Source organism: Musca domestica, unplaced genomic scaffold (assembly GCF_030504385.1).
Source record: "Musca domestica strain aabys unplaced genomic scaffold, Musca_domestica.polishedcontigs.V.1.1 11, whole genome shotgun sequence".
In the NCBI taxonomy this organism is placed as follows: Eukaryota; Metazoa; Arthropoda; class Insecta; order Diptera; family Muscidae; genus Musca; species Musca domestica.
Genome location: NW_026712133.1, coordinates 615,854 through 636,158, shown reverse-complemented (window position 1 = coordinate 636,158; position 20,305 = coordinate 615,854). Strand labels below are relative to the sequence as shown.

The following is a 20,305-nucleotide window of genomic DNA, read 5'->3' as shown; positions in this document are numbered from 1 at the left end:
ATTTTATTTAAAACATGCTAAAATAAAAATGTTTTGTTATGCTCCTTTCAATAAATTTTAAAGGTTCATTTCGGTTGCAAAAGGTTTCGTTTCAAATGCATAAGGTCTCATTTCTACTGCAAAACGTTTCATTTTCACTGCAAAAATTTTAATTTCTACTACAAAATGTTTCATTTCCGCTGCGAAAAGTTTCATTTTAATTGCAAAAGGTTTCATTTAATCTGAAGATATTATATATATATTACAACACATACTATTCAAACCGTGCTACAACATTCATTACCACCATTACGAACAACTTCGTCTAATGTTAAAGCAAGAAATATTAATTTAATCAATTTCCATTATTTGGAAATGGACCACTTTTGTGTCGGTCTAATTTCATTGTGTTTGATTTTGCATACTCGATAGAAAACTGACTACTCCTTATTGCTACAACTTTGATCCGTCAACTAGCAGTTTTCTAACGAGAACTGATTTGTGCCGACGCCACCTTTCGATTATTAATCTTCGTATCGATATATCATAACATAGGTATTCCTTTGCCAAATTTTCTATTTTCCCTATTTTTATACCCTCCACCAAAAAAGGTATGGAGGGTATATTAAGTTCGTCATTCCGTTTGTAACTCATCGAAATAATCATTTTAGGTCAGGTCAAGTTCGAAGATGGGCTATATCGGTCCATGATATCGTATAGCCCCCATACAACGGTACCCCCCGATATTCGGTATTTTGATGATTTTACCCACATTTTTCAACGGAATTGTCTGAAAATCCACACAAGGAGTTCCTTGTGGGTACTTTATACCTCGGGAGAGAATTATCTATATAGGCCCACAATATCGTATAGCCCCCATATAACGGTACCCCCCGATATTCGGTATTTTGATGATTTTACCCACATTTTTCAACGGAATTGTCTGAAAATCCACACAAGGAGTTCCTTGTGGGTACTTTATACCTCGGCAGAGAATTATCCATATAGGTCCACGATATCGTATAGCCCCCATGTAACGGTACCCCCCGATATTCGGTATTTGGATGATTTTACCCACATTTTTCAACGGAATCGTCTGAAAATCCACACAAGGAGTTCCTTGTGAGTCATTTCATTTCAAGAAGTTGGAAATTTGCCTGAAAATTGACTAGTGCCCTTCAACTTCAAACGATCGCAAATATCTCGGAAACTAATAGACTTAGGACTCTAGAAATGGTTCCATTGTGTCGAGGAACATTTTTTACACTAAACAGCTCTAATATTGGATGTATTTTATTTAAACAAAGAGATAACAGCCTTCATTTCAAGAAGTTGGAAATTTTCCTGAAAATTGTCTAGTGCGCTTCAACTTCAAACGATCGCAAATATCTCGGAAACTAATAGACTTAGGACTCTAGGAATGGTTCCATTGTGTCGAGGAACATTTTTTACACTAAAACAGCTCTAATATTAGATGTATTTTATTTAAACAAAGAGATAACAGCCTTCATTTCAAGAAGTTGGAAATTTTCCTGAAAATTGACTAGTGCGCTTCAACTTCAAACGATCGCAAATATCTCGGAAACTAATAGACTTAGGACTATGGGAATGGTTCTATTGTGTCGAGGAACATTTTTTACACTAAAAACAGCTCTAATATTAGTTGTATTTTATTTAAACAAAGAGATAACAGCCTTCATTTCAAGAAGTTGGAAATTTTCTTGAAAATTGACTAGCGCCCTTCAACTTCAAACGATCGCAAATATCACGGAAACTAATAGACTTAGGACTATGGGAATGGTTCCATTGTGTCGAGGAACATTTTTATACCCTCCACCAAAAAAGGTATGGAGGGTATATTAAGTTCGTCATTCCGTTTGTAACTCATCGAAATAATCATTTTAGACCCAACAAAGTATATATATTCTTGATCGGCGTAAAATTCTAGGACGATTTAGCCCTGTCCGTCCGTCTGTCCGTCTGTTGTAATCACGCTACAGTCTAAACGAATTAAGATTGGAAGCTAAAATTTTGCACAGATCTCTCTTTTGTCTGCAGGCAGGTCAAGTTCGAAGATGGGCTATATCGGTCCACGATATCGTATAGCCCCCATATAACGGTACCCCCCGATATTCGGTATTTTGATGATTTTACCCACATTTTTCAACGGAATTGTCTGAAAATCCACACAAGGAGTTCCTTGTGGGTACTTTATACCTCGGCAGAGAATTGTCCATATAGGTCCACGATATCGTATAGCCCCCATGTAACGGTACCCCCCGATATTCGGTATTTTGATGATTTTACCCACATTTTTCAACGGAATTGTCTGAAAATCCACACAAGGAGTTCCTTGTGGGTACTTTATACCTCGGCAGAGAATTGTCCATATAGGTCTACGATATCGTATAGCCCCCATGTAACGGTACAACCCGATATTCGGTATTTTGATGATTTTACCCACATTTGTCAACGGAATTGTCTGAAAATCCACACAAGGAGTTCCTTGTGGGTACTTTATACCTCGGCAGAGAATTGTCCATATAGGTCCACGATGTCGTATAGCCCCCATGTAACGGTACCCCCCGATATTCGGTATTTTGATGATTTTACCCACATTTTTCAACGGAATTGTCTGAAAATCCACACAAGGAGTTCCTTGTGAGTACTTTATACCTCGGCAGAGAATTGTCCATATAGGTCCACGATATCGTATAGCCCCCATGTAACGGTACCCCCCGATATTCGGTATTTTAATTTTATTTAAACAAAGAGATAACAGCCTTAATTTCAAGAAGTTGGAAATTTTCCTGAAAATTGACTAGTGCCCTTCAACTTCAAACGATCGCAAATATATCGGAAACTAATAGACTTAGGACTCTAGGAATGGTTCCATTGTGTCGAGGAACATTTTTTACACTAAAACAGCTCTAATATTATATAAATTTTATTTAAACAAAGAGATAACAGCCTTCATTTCAAGAAGTTGGAAATTTTCCTGAAAATTGACTAGTGCGCTTCAACTTCAAACGATCGCAAATATCTCGGAAACTAATAGACTTAGGACTCTAGGAATGGTTCCATTGTGTCGAGGAACATTTTTTACACTAAAAACAGCTCTAATATTAGTTGTATTTTATTTAAACAAAGAGATAACAGCCTTCATTTCAAGAAGTTGGAAATTTTCTTGAAAATTGACTAGCGCCCTTCAACTTCAAACGATCGCAAATATCTCGGAAACTAATAGACTCAGGACTCTGGGAATGGTTCCATTGTGTCGACGAACATTTGTTACACTAAAAACACCTCTAATATTAGATGTATTTTATTTAATCAAAGAGATAACAGCCTTCATATCAAGAAATTGGAAATTTTCCTGAAAATTGACTAGTGCCCTTCAACTTCAAACGATCGCAAATATCTCGCAAAATAAAAGACTTAGGACTCTGGGAATGGTTCCATTGTGTCGAGGAACACTTTTTACACTAAAAACAGCTCTAATATTAGATGTATTTTATTTAAACAAAGAGATAACAGAATTAATTTCAAGAAGTTGGAAATTTTCCTGAAAATTGACTAGTGCCCTTCAACTTCAAACGATCGCAAATATCTCGGAAACTAATAGACTTAGGACTCTAGGAATGGTTCCATTGTGTCGAGGAACATTTTTTACACTGAAACAGCTCTAATATTAGATGTATTTTATTTAAACAAAGAGATAACAGCCTTCATTTCAAGAAGTTGGAAATTTTCCTGAAAATTGACTAGTGCGCTTCAACTTCAAACGATCGCAAATATCTCGGAAACTAATAGACTTAGGACTATGGGAATGGTTCTATTGTGTCGAGGAACATTTTTTACACTAAAAACAGCTCTAATATTAGTTGTATTTTATTTAAACAAAGAGATAACAGCCTTCATTTCAAGAAGTTGGAAATTTTCTTGAAAATTGACTAGCGCCCTTCAACTTCAAACGATCGCAAATATCTCGGAAACTAATAGACTCAGGACTCTGGGAATGGTTCCATTGTGTCGACGAACATTTGTTACACTAAAAACACCTCTAATATTAGATGTATTTTATTTAATCAAAGAGATAACAGCCTTCATATCAAGAAATTGGAAATTTTCCTGAAAATTGACTAGTGCCCTTCAACTTCAAACGATCGCAAATATCTCGCAAAATAAAAGACTTAGGACTCTGGGAATGGTTCCATTGTGTCGAGGAACACTTTTTACACTAAAAACAGCTCTAATATTAGATGTATTTTATTTAAACAAAGAGATAACAGCTTTAATTTCAAGAAGTTGGAAATTTTCCTGAAAATTGACTAGTGCCCTTCAACTTCAAACGATCGCAAATATCTCGGAAACTAATAGACTTAGGACTCTAGGAATGGTTCCATTGTGTCGAGGAACATTTTTTACACTGAAACAGCTCTAATATTAGATGTATTTTATTTAAACAAAGAGATAATAGCCTTCATTTCAAGAAGTTGGAAATTTTCCTGAAAATTGACTAGTGCGCTTCAACTTCAAACGATCGCAAATATCTCGGAAACTAATAGACTTAGGACTATGGGAATGGTTCTATTGTGTCGAGGAACATTTTTTACACTAAAAACAGCTCTAATATTAGTTGTATTTTATTTAAACAAAGAGATAACATGAAAATTGACTAGCGCCCTTCAACTTAAAACGATCGCAAATATCACGGAAACTAATAGACTTGGGACTCTAGGAATGGTTCCATTGTGTCGAGGAACATTTTTTACTCTAAAAACAGCTCTAAATTTTTTTTTAAATAAAGAGATAACAGCCTTCATTTCAAGAAGTTGGAAATTTTCTTGAAAATTGACTAGCGCCCTTCAACTTCAAACGATTGCAAATATCTCGGAAACTAATAGACTCAGGACTCTGGGAATGGTTCCATTGTGTCGACGAACATTTGTTACACTAAAAACAGCTCTAATATTAGATGTATTTTATTTAAACAAAGAGATAACAGCCTTCATATCAAGAAATTGGAAATTTTCCTGAAAATTGACTAGTGCTAATAGACTTAGGACTCTGGGAATGGTTCCATTGTGTCGAGGAACACTTTTTACACTAAAAACAGCTCTAATATTAGATGTATTTTATTTAAACAAAGAGATAACAGCCTTCATTTCAAGAAGTTGGAAATTTTCCTGAAAATTTTCTAGTGCGCTTCAACTTCAAACGATCGCAAATATCTCGGAAACTAATAGACTTAGGACTCTAGGAATGGTTCCATTGTGTCGAGGAACATTTTTTACACTAAAACAGCTCTAATATTAGATGTATTTTATTTAAACAAAGAGATAACCGCCTTCATTTCAAGAAGTTGGAAATTTTCCTGAAAATTGACTAGTGCGCTTCAACTTCAAACGATCGCAAATATCTCGGAAACTAATAGACTCAGGACTCTGGGAATGGTTCCATTGTGTCGACGAACATTTTTTACACTAAAAACAGCTCTAATATTAGATGTATTTTATTTAAACAAAGAGATAACAGCCTTCATTTCAAGAAGTTGGAAATTTTCCTGAAAATTGACTAGTGCCCTTCAACTTCAAACGATCGCAAATATCTCGGAAACTAATAGACTTAGGACTATGGGAATGGTTCTATTGTGTCGAGGAATATTTTTTACACTAAAAACAGCTCTAATATTAGTTGTATTTTATTTAAACAAAGAGATAACAGCCTTCATTTCAAGAAGTTGGAAATTTTCTTGAAAATTGACTAGCGCCCTTCAACTTCAAACGATCGCAAATATCACGGAAACTAATAGACTTGGGACTCTAGGAATGGTTCCATTGTGTCGAGGAACATTTTTTACTCTAAAAACAGCTCTAATTTTTTTTTTTTTTTTAAATAAAGAGATAACAGCCATGATTTCAAGAAGTTGGAAATTTTCCTGAAAATTGACTAGTGCCCTTCAACTTCAAACGATCGCAAATATCTCGGAAACTAATAGACTTAGGACTCTAGGAATGGTGCCATTGTGTCGAGGAACATTTTTATACCCTCCACCAAAAAAGGTATGGAGGGTATATTAAGTTCGTCATTCCGTTTGTAACTCATCGAAATAATCATTTTAGACCCAACAAAGTATATATATTCTTGATCGGCGTAAAATTCTAGGACGATTTAGCCCTGTACGTCCGTCTGTCCGTCTGTTGTAATCACGCTACAGTCTAAACGAATTAAGATTGGAAGCTAAAATTTGGCACAGATCTCTCTTTTGTCTGCAGGCAGGTCAAGTTCGAAGATGGGCTATATCGGTCCATGATATCATATAGCCCCCATATAACGGTACCCCCCCATATTCGGTATTTTGATGATTTTACCCACATTTTTCAGCGGAATTGTCTGAAAATCCACACAAGGAGTTCCTTGTGGGTACTTTATACCTCGGCTGAGAATTGTCCATATAGGTCCACGATATCGTATAGCCCCCATGTAACGGTACCCCCCGATATTCGGTATTTTGATGATTTTACCCACATTGTTCAACGGAATTGTCTGAAAATCCACACAAGGAGTTCCTTGTGGGTTCTTTATACCTCGGCAGGGAATTGTCCATATAGGTCTACGATATCGTATAGCCCCCATGTAACGGTACAACCCGATATTCGGTATTTTGATGATTTTACCCACATTTGTCAACGGAATTGTCTGAAAATCCACACAAGGAGTTCCTTGTGGGTACTTTATACCTCGGCAGAGAATTGTCCATATAGGTCCACGATATCGTATAGCCCCCATGTAACGGTACCCCCCGATATTCGGTATTTTGATGATTTTACCCACATTTTTCAACGGAATTGTCTGAAAATCCACAAAAGGAGTTCCTTGTGAGTACTTTATACCTCGGCAGAGAATTGTCCACATAGGTCCACGATATCGTATAGCCCCCATGTAACGGTACCCCCCGATATTCGGTATTTTGATTCTATTTAAACAAAGAGATAACCACCTTAATTTCAAGAAGTTGGAAATTTTCCTGAAAATTGACTAGTGCCCTTCAACTTCAAACGATCGCAAATATCTCGGAAACTAATAGACTTAGGACTGTAGGAATGGTTCCATTGTGTCGAGGAACTTTTTTTACACTAAAACAGCTCTAATATTAGATGTATTTTATTTAAACAAAGAGATAACAGCCTTCATTTCAAGAAGTTGGAAATTTTCCTGAAAATTGACTAGTGCGCTTCAAGTTCAAACGATCGCAAATATCTCGGAAACTAATAGACTTAGAACTCTGGGAAAGGTTCTATTGTGTCGAGGAACATTTTTTACACTAAAAACAGCTCTAATATTAGTTGTATTTTATTTAAACAAAGAGATAACAGCCTTCATTTCAAGAAGTTGGAAATTTTCTTGAAAATTGACTAGCGCCCTTCAACTTCAAACGATCGCAAATATCTCGGAAACTAATAAACTCAGGACTCTGGGAATGGTTCCATTGTGTCGACGAACATTTGTTACACTAAAAACAGCTCTAATATTAGATGTATTTTATTTAAACAAAGAGATAACAGCCTTCATATCAAGAAATTGGAAATTTTCCTGAAAATTGACTAGTGCCCTTCAACTTCAAACGATCGCAAATATCTCGAAAACTAATAGACTTAGGACTCTGGGAATGGTTCCATTGTGTCGAGGAACACTTTTTACACTAAAAACAGCTCTAACATTAGATGTATTTTATTTAAACAAAGAGATAACAGCCTTAATTTCAAGAAGTTGAAAATTTTCCTGAAAATTGACTAGTGCCCTTCAACTTCAAACGATCGCAAATATCTCGGAAACTAATAGACTTAGGACTCTAGGAATGGTTCCATTGTGTCGAGGAACATTTTTTACACTAAAACAGCTCTAATATTAGATGTATTTTATTTAAACAAAGAGATAACAGCCTTCATTTCAAGAAGTTGGAAATTTTCATGAAAATTGACTAGTGCGCTTCAACTTCAAACGATCGCAAATATCTCGGAAACTAAAAGACTTAGGACTATGGGAATGGTCCTACAGCTCTAATATTAGTTGTATTTTATTTAAACAAAGAGATAACAGCCTTCATTTCAAGAAGTTGGAAATTTTCTTGAAAATTGACTAGCGCCCTTCAACTTTAAACGATCGCAAATATCTCGGAAACTAATAGACTTAGGACTCTAGGAATGGTTCCATTGTGTCGATGAACATTTTTCACTCTAAAAACAGCTCTAATTTTTTTTTTAAATAAAGAGATAACAGCCATCATTTCAAGAAGTTGGAAATTTTCCTGAAAATTGACAAGTGCCCTTCAACTTCAAACGATCGCAAATATCTCGGAAACTAATAGACTTAGGACTCTAGGAATGGTTCCATTGTGTCGAGGAACATTTTTTACACTAAATCAGCTCTAATATTAGATGTATTTTATTTAAACATAGAGATAACAGCCTTCATTTCAAGAAGTTGGAAATTTTCCTGAAAATTGACAAGCGGCCTTCAACTTCAAACGATCGCAAATATCTCGGAAACTAATAGACTTAGGACTCTAGGAACATTTTTATACCCTCCACCAAAAAAGGTATGGAGGGTATATTAAGTTCGTCATTCCGTTTGTAACTCATCGAAATAATCATTTTAGACCCAACAAAGTATATATATTCTTGATCAGCGTAAAATTCTAAGACGATATAGCCCTGTCCGTCCGTCTGTCCGTCGGTCCGTCTGTTGTAATCACGCTACAGTCTAAACGATTTAAGATAGGAAGCTAAAATTTTGCACAGATCTCTCTTTTGTCTGCAGGCAGGTCAAGTTCGAAGATGGGCTATATCGGTCCACGATATCGTATAGCCCCCATATAACGGTACCCCCGATATTCGGTATTTTGATGATGTTAGCCACATTTTTCAATGAAATTGTCTGAAAATCCTTACAAGTAGTTCCTTGTGGGTACTTTATACCTCGACAGAGAATTATCTATATCGGTCCACGATATCGTATAGCCCCCATATAACGGTACCCCCGATATTCGGTATTTTGATGATGTTAGCCACATTTTTCAATGGAATTGTCTGAAAATCCACACAAGGAGTTCCTTGTGGGTACTTTATATCTCGGTAGAGAATCATCTATATAGGTCCACAATATCGTACATCCCCCATGTAACGGTACCCCCCGATATTCGGTATTTTGATTAGTTTACCCACATTTTTCAACGGAGTTGTCTGAAAATCCACATAAGGAGTTCCTTGTGGGTACTTTTTACCTCGGCAGAGAATTATCTATATAGGTCCACAATATCGTATAGCCCCCATATAACGGTACCCCCGATATTCGGTATTTTGATGATGTTAGCCACATTTTTCAATGGAATTGTCTGAAATTCCACAAAAGGAGTCCCTTGTGGGCATTTTACCTCCTCAAAAAGAATTGTCTATATAGGTCCACGGTATCGTATATCCCCTATATAACGGTACCCCCCGATATTCGGTATTTTGATGATTTTACCCACATTTTTCAACGGAATTGTCTGAAAATCCACATAAGGAGTTCCTTGTGGGTACTTTATACCTCGGCAGAGAATTATCTATATAGGTCCACAATATCGTATAGCCCCCATATAACGGTACCTCCCGATATCCGATATTTTATGATTTGACCCACATTTTTCATCGGAATTGTCTGAAAATCCTCACAAGGAGTTCCTTGTGGGTACTTTATACATCGGCAGAGAATTATCTATATAGATCCACGATATCGTATAGCCCTCATATAACGGTACCCCCGATATTCGGTATTTTGATGTTTTTAGCCATATCTTTCAACGGAATGGTCACAAGGGGTTCTTTGTACACAAGGGGTTCTTTGTGAGCACTTTACTCCCCGACAGAGAATTCTCTGTATAGGTTAACGACAACGTATAGCTCCCATATAACGGTACCCCGCGATATTCGGTATTTTGATGATTTTAGCCACATTTTCCAATCGTATTGTCTGAAAATCCACACACGGAGTTCTTTGTGAGCACTTTACCCCTGAAACGGAATTGTCTATATAGGTCCACAATATCGAATATACCCCATATAACGGTACTCCCCTATATTCGGTATTTTGATGATTTTAGCCACTTTTTCCAATGGAATTATCTGAAAATCCATACAAGGTGTTCCTTGTGAGTACTTTACACGCAGACATAGATTTGTCTTTATATGTCCACAATATCGTATATCCCCCCATATATCGGCACCTTCCTATATTAGATATTTTGAAGATTTTAAAATAATTTTTATTGGATTTTATTTTTTTGAACATTTTCTAATTCGTTCCAAATGGTGGAGGGTATTCAAAGTTCGGCCCGGCCGAACTTACTACTTTTTTACTTGTTATTTATTTCAATTATTTTTTATTAATATACTACCAATAAAGTGACAGTTTTATGTTTAATTTAAAATCTAAAACTATTGTGTGTTTTTAATTCTATTTTTTTAGGAGAGCAATTCCGGTGCATTTACACCTTCGTTAGTTCTATAGTGCAACAAGAAGACCTGTATACAATGTGACCGGGATATCATGCAAACTTTTGATTGTGTTGTTGAGAATAAAATAGTTTGCGATTCTTTAAGAGACAGTTTATTTAGACTGCTTTTGACAAATTGGGAAACAAACCTCAAATCATTGGTGGACATCCCCTTCATTGAATGGTGTTTGTACATCCGACTCTGTTGAGATTGATGATAATATACTGAACAAAAATAGTGGCAATCATTCCCTACTCGCTCCAATCATTAAAGACAGCAGCCTTCATGCTTAAAAATATGAAATTAGCAATTTTGCTCTTAAATTCACTATATTAACCGTAGGGATTGGGTAATGACAACAAAATATGTTAGAACTGTAAATTGGCAAGTTCCAAGATCTACATCCGCATCTTTCTATGTATAAACTTACCTACTACTTTCGTTTGCCGCAAATAAATTCATTGATGACCGTTTTCGCATCCACTATGATTTTACCAGCCTGGAGTCTCTATCCTGGAGTCTGATCCCAACTCTTTCGAGCCCGCTCCAGTTGATCAGGACCTAATAAGAATGTGTCTGAAAATCTGTTCGCCCAAGATATGGAATGTGGGACGATAATTAGTGGTAAGCATAGCGAACTATTTTTAGAAATGGTCTTTTATAGTCTTCAGCGAATTGAATCTTTCGAGTCGTAATCACGAGGCAATTACGAACCTCTTTGTATTTTTCGGCAGAAATTTTTGGGTAATTAAATGTAAACATAGAGCGCTAATCGATCATGTACGATAAATAAAAAAGTCCAAATTACCTTTGAATGTAGTCATACCCACGCCACAACTCAATGTACATTATTTTTTTTCCCAACGTGCTAACTAGTCACTATCAAAAAAAGAAAAACGAATCGGTCTGGCGAATGAATCTTAACATATACATGTGCGATAAATAAAAAGGTCCAGAATTATCTTTAACTGTAGTCATACACACGCCACAACTCAATTTGCAATTTATTTGTTTGTTCCCAACGTACTAATTATTCACTATCAACAAAAGAAACACGACAAATGAAATGAATGAAAAGGTTTAATTTCAAAAATATATATGTGAATTATAACGAGACGATTGACCACTCAAAGTAAATATGTTACACGCGTATGTATGTAAATATAATTATATACATAGACAAATGAAAATATAGACAACGAAAAGTTAGTTTTGTCTTTTTATCCAGGTGGCTCTTATCATGTTGTGCGTAGTCAACATGCTGATTTACGCGTTCAAGCCACTCGACTTCGAAAACACATTTTATCGTTTTTCAAGAATTTCACTGGAATATTCCTATATTTTTCGATGTCATCACGTACTTTTCACATTTCTTTTATTATGAAATAATTTTCAACTGACAAATATCCTACAGTTTTTGTTATTTTTAACGTTTTAGAAATGAGTGACTTCAATATTCCCACTCAAACCCCTGAAACGATATGAACGACATCTGCTGATTCGATTTTTTTCGAAGATAAACGGTGAGAGCATTTCGTTGTCTATATTTTCATTTGTCTATGTTATATATCCGTCTGTGGAAATTACTCTAGCTTCCAAACAAAATTAAGTAGGTTGATAAAATTTTGCTCAAATGTGTATTATGTCTGCAGGGCTTTTGGTGTTGAAAGTGTGTCATGTAGGTCCACGTTTTGCTATAACCCCCTTATAATGGTACCTCCCTTCTTTCCGCATTTTAGTGATTTAAGCGACATAATTAACCGGACATGTTTCAAATTTGTTATTTAAAGTTCGTAATGGGTACTACAGCCTATGACAGAAAATTGTTTGTGCCGTTCCCATATAATGGTACCTACAGAGATTCGGTATTTTGAGGATTTAGCGGCATTATTCATCGGAATTGTTTCAAGTTTAGTATTTGAAGTTCGTAACGGATACTACAGCCTATGACAGAAAATTGTCGGTACAGGTCCACGTCTTCATATAGCCCCCATATAACGTTACCCCCATGATTAGGTATTTTAAGAATTCAGCAACATTATTCACCGGAATTGTTTCAAGTTTGGTATTTGAAGTTCGTAATGGATACTACATCCTATGACAGAAAATTGTCTGTGCAGGTCAACGTCTTCGCATAGCCCCCATATAACGGTACCGCCCGATATTCGATATTTTTAATGGTTTATGGCAAAAGTTGCAGGTCCGCGTATAGACCCTGATATAACGGTAACATTCAATATTTTTATGATTTTAACAGAGTTTTCAACGGATTTTATTTTTTTTCTTTTGAAAATTGCCAAATTCGTTCCAAACGGTGTAGGGTATTCAAAGTTCGGCCCGGCCGAATTTGCAGCTTCTTTACTGGTTTTTTACGTTTTGCACTTTTATACAATGGTAATCGAAAGGTGCTGTAATTATTGAATGTCCATGTTACGCTCTTACAACATACAACATACAGCACACATTAAGAATAAATATGCGAAGATCACTTAGTGTGATCCACATACTGACTTGCAAATAGATTTGTTCTTACCGTTAAGTTAACTTGTGTAGTTTGTAAGTAGAATAAGTTTCACTTTGAACGAAGAAACCACCGAGAGCAGATTTGCGTTTTTTTAAAAACATTCGAGAATTTTGTAGTTGCGCTAGAGTCAAGGTGATGATTTGCCAAAATTTAGCGCTTTGAAAGTAAATTTTTCCGAGGAATATGAATGAAGGCAATCATCAGTACACAAGTTTGGCGAAGATTGACAGCAACAATCTCAATAAGAACGTCTGGCGTTTTGAAAGTGGTGCCACACATTTGTCTACATTTGTGCTCTAACCGTAATTTGATTACGACGTTTGAGAAACACCAAGAATAAATCTCCCTGGCTGGTAATAAAACAATTCTAGCAAATGGGAAGGAGCGAATTCTAATAAATGAGGGTGACGTTGTGCTTAACGATGTGTTATTTGTGCCTGACCTATTTCGGCAGGCGAAGTAGCAGTAAAAGATGACGTAATATTTGGAGAAAAATATGCAAGCATAATAAGCAAGGGGAAAACGGTGCTGAAAGCAATGAGAGTGGGAAACATGTTTTTGTACAACGAGCCTAATAAGAATGTGTTACTGGCGAAAATAAAAACAAATGTAATAAGGCCCCGTAACGGTCGTCAAAAAGGCGAGAATCGAGCAGAAGATCGATACAATAATTGGAATGTCTTTCGATATATGAAAACATTAACAAGTATCCGGTGCCAGAAAGTTAAGAACCCACAAACCCACAAGATAAAGCGAAATTGTTTCGCAGAACAAATTGAAACCCCGTTAGAACATCTTTTGTGAGTCCTTGTAAGGAAAAAGCTTATGCAGGCGGAGCATAGTAATATAAATGTCTAAGCTAAGTAGAATACTGTGTGTATTTTAATTTTTTTAACGTGTTTGCAAACGACAAGAAAAAAAGATAAAGAGTTATTGGTTTTTGGTTGCTGTATGTGCGTATATATGTTGAGGATTTTCGTAATTATTGAATGTCCACGTTACGCTAACAAAGACTAACTATATTATGTGTAAAAATTATGTTCTTTTGAACAGACACTGTTGTTTGTTTTCATGAACAAGAATTTGGCGGCACATTTTCTGAATGTCTCCATTTCGATGGTGATCATTAAATCGTTTTGCAAAGTAGGTCTGATGAGAAAAGAAAGCGGGTATGGTCAACAATTTCTAGGTTGGAAATCTTTTTTCATATGACCTAAAGATAGGTATTCTGATATGAATTTCGTTCAAGGTTTTTTTCTATCCATAAAAATTGACCCATGGCAGTACGTCTTGAAGAAGCAAAGTGTTAAATTTTGTTTAAATGAAACTTTAACTACATATCTACCATCTGATCTGCGGAATACCTTGATGTTAAACATCCACAAACGATGGAGACAGAACAGATTTTGGTCCAGAACATGAGAATTGATACAGAATATTTGATTTATATCATTTTCGGATTAAATGAAAACTTTTACAATTAAATTGGTACTTTTTTGCAGCGGAAATGAAAGCTTTTGCAGTGGAAGTTAAACCTTTTGTAGCGGAAAACAATTTGCATTTCAAGTAAAACCCTTTGCAAACGAAATATAACTTTCTACAAATCAAATGAATCTTTTATATTTATTGAAAGAAACATAACAAAACATTTTTATTTTTAGTGGACTTAGAATGAAATCAACTAATTATTTCTAACATATAGTTAAAGAAGAATATTTGTTGATTTTCAATATCTATATTAACATCTATATTAATATCTATAATAACAAATTGTTCTTTATTGATTTTATAGAAAATATTTCCATATAATTACTTAACGCTAAAAAGAGAAATTAAAACAAATTTTGGCCTTTGTTACCATAAATAGTATGGCAGGACTGAAATGCGAAATTATGCTTTAAAATTATGTTTTATAGTCATCATATACTATTAATCTTATTCAAAGGTTTCCCGCAACTTGTTTGATTTTTAACAAATTACAACAAATTCGTTATGGAGATAGAGCAGTCTTGTTATGTGGTCTATTGAATGGTTCGCTTTATAACGTACACAATGTAATGCCTTTATAACATCCCGATAGCGTTTCTAATACCAAACATTCCAGACACAATACAATAAAATGCCATATCAGTATCGTAATTACAACAGACAGACAGGTGGACACATTAAATAAACTAAGATCATGATTGTACATACTTTATGAGGTCTACGACGAATATTTAATATACCCTCCTATCCATGTTGTAGGGTTTTAAAAGGTATTAAAGGAGATAAGGCCTTGAAAAACAAAAATTTTACTTTTTATACATCTACAATTGCGCTTTATGATATTGTGAAACTGAAAATTTAAGGACTAGTATTATAAACATAAAGATATTAATAATCAACAATAAAATTTCCTCTTTACTTTTTTATTTGTAATATTTTGTTGATTTTATTTAAAACATGCTAAAATAAAATAAAATAAAAATGTTTTGTTATGCTCCTTTCAATAAATTTTAAAGGTTCATTTCGGTTGCAAAAGGTTTCGTTTCAAATGCATAAGGTCTCATTTCTACTGCAAAACGTTTCATTTTCACTGCAAAAATTTTAATTTCTACTACAAAATGTTTCATTTCCGCTGCGAAAGGTTTCATTTTAATTGCAAAAGGTTTCATTTAATCTGAAGATATTATATACATATTACAACACATACTATTCAAACCGTGCTACAACATTCATTACCACCATTACGAACAACTTCGTCTAATGTTAAAGCAAGAAATATTAATTTAATCAATTTCCATTATTTGGAGATGGACCACTTTTGTGTCGGTCTAATTTCATTGTGTTTGATTTTGCATACTCGATAGAAAACTGACTACTCCTTATTGCTACAACTTTGATCCGTCAACTAGCAGTTTTCTAACGAGAACTGATTTGTGCCGACGGCACCTTTCGATTTTTAATCTTCGTATCGATATATCGTAACATAGGTATTCCTTTGCCAAATTTTCTATTTTCCCTATTTTTTATTAATATACTACCAATAAAGTGACAGTTTTATGTTTAATTTAAAATCTAAAACTATTGTGTGTTTTTAATTCTATTTTTTTAGGAGAGCAATTCCGGTGCATTTACACCTACGTTAGTTCTATAGTGCAACAAGAAGACCTGTATACAATGTGACCGGGATATCATGCAAACTTTTGATTGTGTTGTTGAGAATAAAATAGTTTGCGATTCTTTAAGAGACAGTTTATTTAGACTGCTTTTGACAAATTGGGAAACAAACCTCAAATCATTGGTGGACATCCCCTTCATTGAATGGAGTTTGTACATCCGACTCTGTTGAGATTGATGATAATATACTGAACAAAAATACTGGCAATCATTCCCTACTCGCTCCAATCATTAAAGACAGCAGCCTTCATGCTTAAAAATATGAAATTAGCAATTTTGCTCTTAAATTCACTATATTAACCGTAGGGATTGTGTAATGACAACAAAATATGTTAGAACTGCAAATTGGCAAGTTCCAAGACCTACATCCGCATCTTTCTACATATAAACTTACCTACTACTTTCGTTTGCCGCAAATAAATTCATTGATGACCGTTTTCGCATCCGCTATGATTTTACCAGCCTGGAGTCTCTATCCTGGAGTCTGATCCCAACTCTTTCGAGCCCGCTCCAGTTGATCAGGACCTAAAAAGAATGTGTCTGAAAATCTGTTCGCCCAAGATATGGAATGTGGGACGATAATTAGTGGTAAGCATAGCGAGCTATTTTTAGAAATGGTCTTTTATAGTCTTCAGCGAATTGAATCTTTCGAGTCGTAATAACGAGGCAATTACGAACCTCTTTGTATTTTTCGGCAGAAATTTTTGGGTAATTAAATGTAAACATAGAACGCTAATCGATCATGTACGATAAATAAAAAAGTCTAAATTACCTTTGAATGTAGTCATACCCACGCCACAACTCAATTTACATTATTTTTGTTCCCAACGTGCTAACTAGTCACTATCAAAAAAAGAAAAACGAATCGGTCTGGCGAATGAGTCTTAACATATAGATGTGCGATAAATAAAAAGGTCCAGAATTATCTTTAACTGTAGTCATACACACGCCACAACTCAATTTGCAATTTATTTGTTTGTTCCCAACGTACTAATTATTCACTATCAACAAAAGAAAAACGTCAAATGAAAAGGTTTAATTTCAAAAATATATATGTGAATTATAACGAGACGATTTACCACTCAAAGTAAATATGTTACACGCGTATGTATGTAAATATAATTATATATCCGTCTCTGGAAATTACTCTAGCTTCCAAACGAAATTAAGTAGGTTGATAAAATTTTGCTCAAATGTGTATTATGTCTGCAGGGCTTTTGGTGTTGAAAGTGTGTCATGTAGGTCCACGTTTTGCTATAACCCCCATATAATGGTACCTCCCTTCTTTCCGCATTTTAGTGATTTAAGCGACATAATTAACCGGACATGTTTCAAATTTGTTATTTAAAGTTCGTAATGGGTACTACAGCCTATGACAGAAAATTGTTTGTACAGTTCCCATATAATGGTACCTACAGAGATTCGGTATTTTGAGGATTTAGCGGCATTATTCACCGGAATTGTTTCAAGTTTAGTATTTGAAGTTCGTAACGGATACTACAGCCTATGACAGAAAATTGTCGGTACAGGTCAACGTCTTCGCATAGCCCCCATATAACGGTACCACCCGATATTCGATATTTTTAATGGTTTATGGCAAAAGTCGCAGGTCCGCGTATAGACCCTGATATAACGGTAACATTCAATATTTTTATGATTTTTTTAACGGATTTTATTTTTTTTTTCTTTTGAAAATTGCCAAGTTCGTTCCAAACGATGTAGGGTATTCAAAGTTCGGCCCGGCCGAATTTTCAGCTTCTTTACTGGTTTTTTACGTTTTGCACTTTTATACAATGGTAATCTAAAGGTGTTGTAATTATTGAATGTCCATGTTACGCTCTTACAACATACAACATAATAAGAATAAATATGCGAAGATCACTTAGTGTGATCCACATACTGACTTGCAAATAGATTTGTTCTTACCGTTAAGTTAACTTGTGTAGTTTGTAAGTAGAATAAGTTTCACTTTGAACGAAGAAACCACCGAGAGCAGATTTGCGTTTTTTTAAAAACATTCGAGAATTTTGTAGTTGCGCTAGAGTCAAGGTGATGATTTGTCAAAATTTAGCGCTTTGAAAGTAAATTTTTCCGAGGAATATGAATGAAGGCAATCATCAGAAGATTGACAACAACAATCTCAATAAGAACGTCTGGCGTTTTGAAAGTGGTGCCACTCCACATTTGTGCTCTAACCGTAATTTGTTTACGACGTTTGAGAAACACCAAGAAGAAATCTCCCTGGCTGGTAATAAAACAATTCTAGCAAATGGGAAGGAGCGAATTCTAATAAATGAGGGTGACGTTGTGCTTAACTATGTGTTATTTGTGCCTGACCTATTTCGGCAGGCAAAGTAGCAGTAAAAGATGACGTAATATTTGGAGAAAAATATGCAAGCATAATAAGCAAGGGGAAAACGGTGCTGAAAGCAATGAGAGTGGGAAACATGTTTTTGTACAACGAGCCTAATAAGAATGTGTTACTGGCGAAAATAAAAACAAATGTAATAAAGCCCCGTAACGGTCGTCAAAAAGGCGAGAGCCAACAGAATCGAGCAGAAGATCGATACAATAATTGGAATGTCTTTCGATATATGAAAACATTAACAAGTATCTGGTGCCAGAAAGTTAAGAACCCACAAACCCACAAGATAAAGCGAAAGTGTTTTGCAGAACAAATTGAAACCCCGTTAGAACATCTTTTGTGAGTCCTTGTAAGGAAAAAGCTTATGCAGGAGGAGCAAAGTAATATAAATGTCTAAGCTAAGTAGAATACTGTGTGTATTTTTATTTTTTTAACGTGTTTACAAACGACAAGAAAAAAAGATAAAGAGTTATTGGTTTTTGGTTGCTGTATGTGCGTATATATGCTGAGGATTTTCGTAATTATTGAATGTCCACGTTACGCTAACAAAGACTAACTATATTATGTGTAAAAATTATGTTCTTTTGAACAGACACTGTTGTTCGTTTTCATGAACAAGAATTTGGCGGCACATTTTCTGAATGTCTCCATTTCGATGGTGATCATTAAATCGTTTTGCAAAGTAGGTCTGATGAGAAAAGAAAGCGGGTATGGTCAACAATTTCTAGGTTGGAAATCTTTTTTCATATGACCTAAAGATAGGTATTCTGATATGAATTTCGTTCAAGGTTTTTTTCTATCCATAAAAATTGACCCATGGCAGTACGTCTTGAAGAAGCAAAGTGTTAAATTTTGTTTAAATGAAACTTTAACTACATATCTACCATCTGATCTGCGGAATACCTTGATGTTAAACATCCACAAACGATGGAGACAGAACAGATTTTGGTCCAGAACATGAGAATTGATACATAATATTTGATTTATATCATTTTCGGATTAAATGAAAACTTTTACAATTGAATTGATACTTTTTTGCAGCGGAAATGAAAGCTTTTGCAGTGGAAGTTAAACCTTTTGTAGCGGACAACAATTTGCATTTGAAGTAAAACCCTTTGAAAACGAAATATAACTTTCTGCAAATCAAATGAATCTTTTATATTTATTGAAAGAAACATAACAAAACATTTTTATTTTTAGTAGGCTTAGAATGAAATCAACTAATTATTTCTAACATATAGTTAAAGAAGAATATTTGTTGATTTTCAATATCTATATTAACATCTATATTAATATCTATAATAACAAATTGTTCTTTATTGATTTTATAGAAAATATTTCCATATAATTACTTAACGCTAAAAAGAGAAATTAAAACAAATTTTGGCCTTTGTTACCATAAATAGTATGGCAGGACTGAAATGCGAAATTATGCTTTAAAATTATGTTTTATAGTCATCATATACTATTAATCTTATTTAAAGGATTCCCGCAACTTGTTTGATTTTTAACAAATTACAACAAATTCATTATGGAGATAGAGCAGTCTTGTTATGTGGTCTATTGAATGGTTCGCTTTATAACGTACACAATGTAATGCCTTTATAACATCCCGATAACGTTTCTAATACCAAACATTCCAGACACAATACAATAAAATGCCATATCAGTATCGTAATTACAACAGACAGACAGGTGGACACATTAAATAAACTAAGATCATGATTGTACATACTT

At 34.8% G+C, this 20,305-nt stretch overlaps 1 protein-coding gene across 14 annotated transcripts in view; it reads right to left on the bottom strand.

The window, feature by feature from the left end:
* LOC131805907 (uncharacterized) overlaps positions 1 to 20,305 on the bottom strand; it is a 496,437-nt gene that overhangs the window by 297,189 nt on the left and 178,943 nt on the right. For 3 of the 14 annotated variants that reach the window (XR_009343882.1, XR_009343887.1, XR_009343895.1), the window contains exon 1: positions 10,948 to 11,685. The exons of 7 other annotated variants lie outside the window; for them this stretch is intronic. The gene's annotated coding sequence lies outside the window, so the exon portion shown is untranslated. Of the gene's footprint in view, positions 1 to 10,665; positions 10,917 to 10,947; positions 11,686 to 16,097; positions 16,729 to 20,305 lie in introns of those variants that run through there. 4 more of the 14 variants (XR_009343879.1, XR_009343885.1, XR_009343889.1 and 1 more) reach the window with 2 other exon arrangements.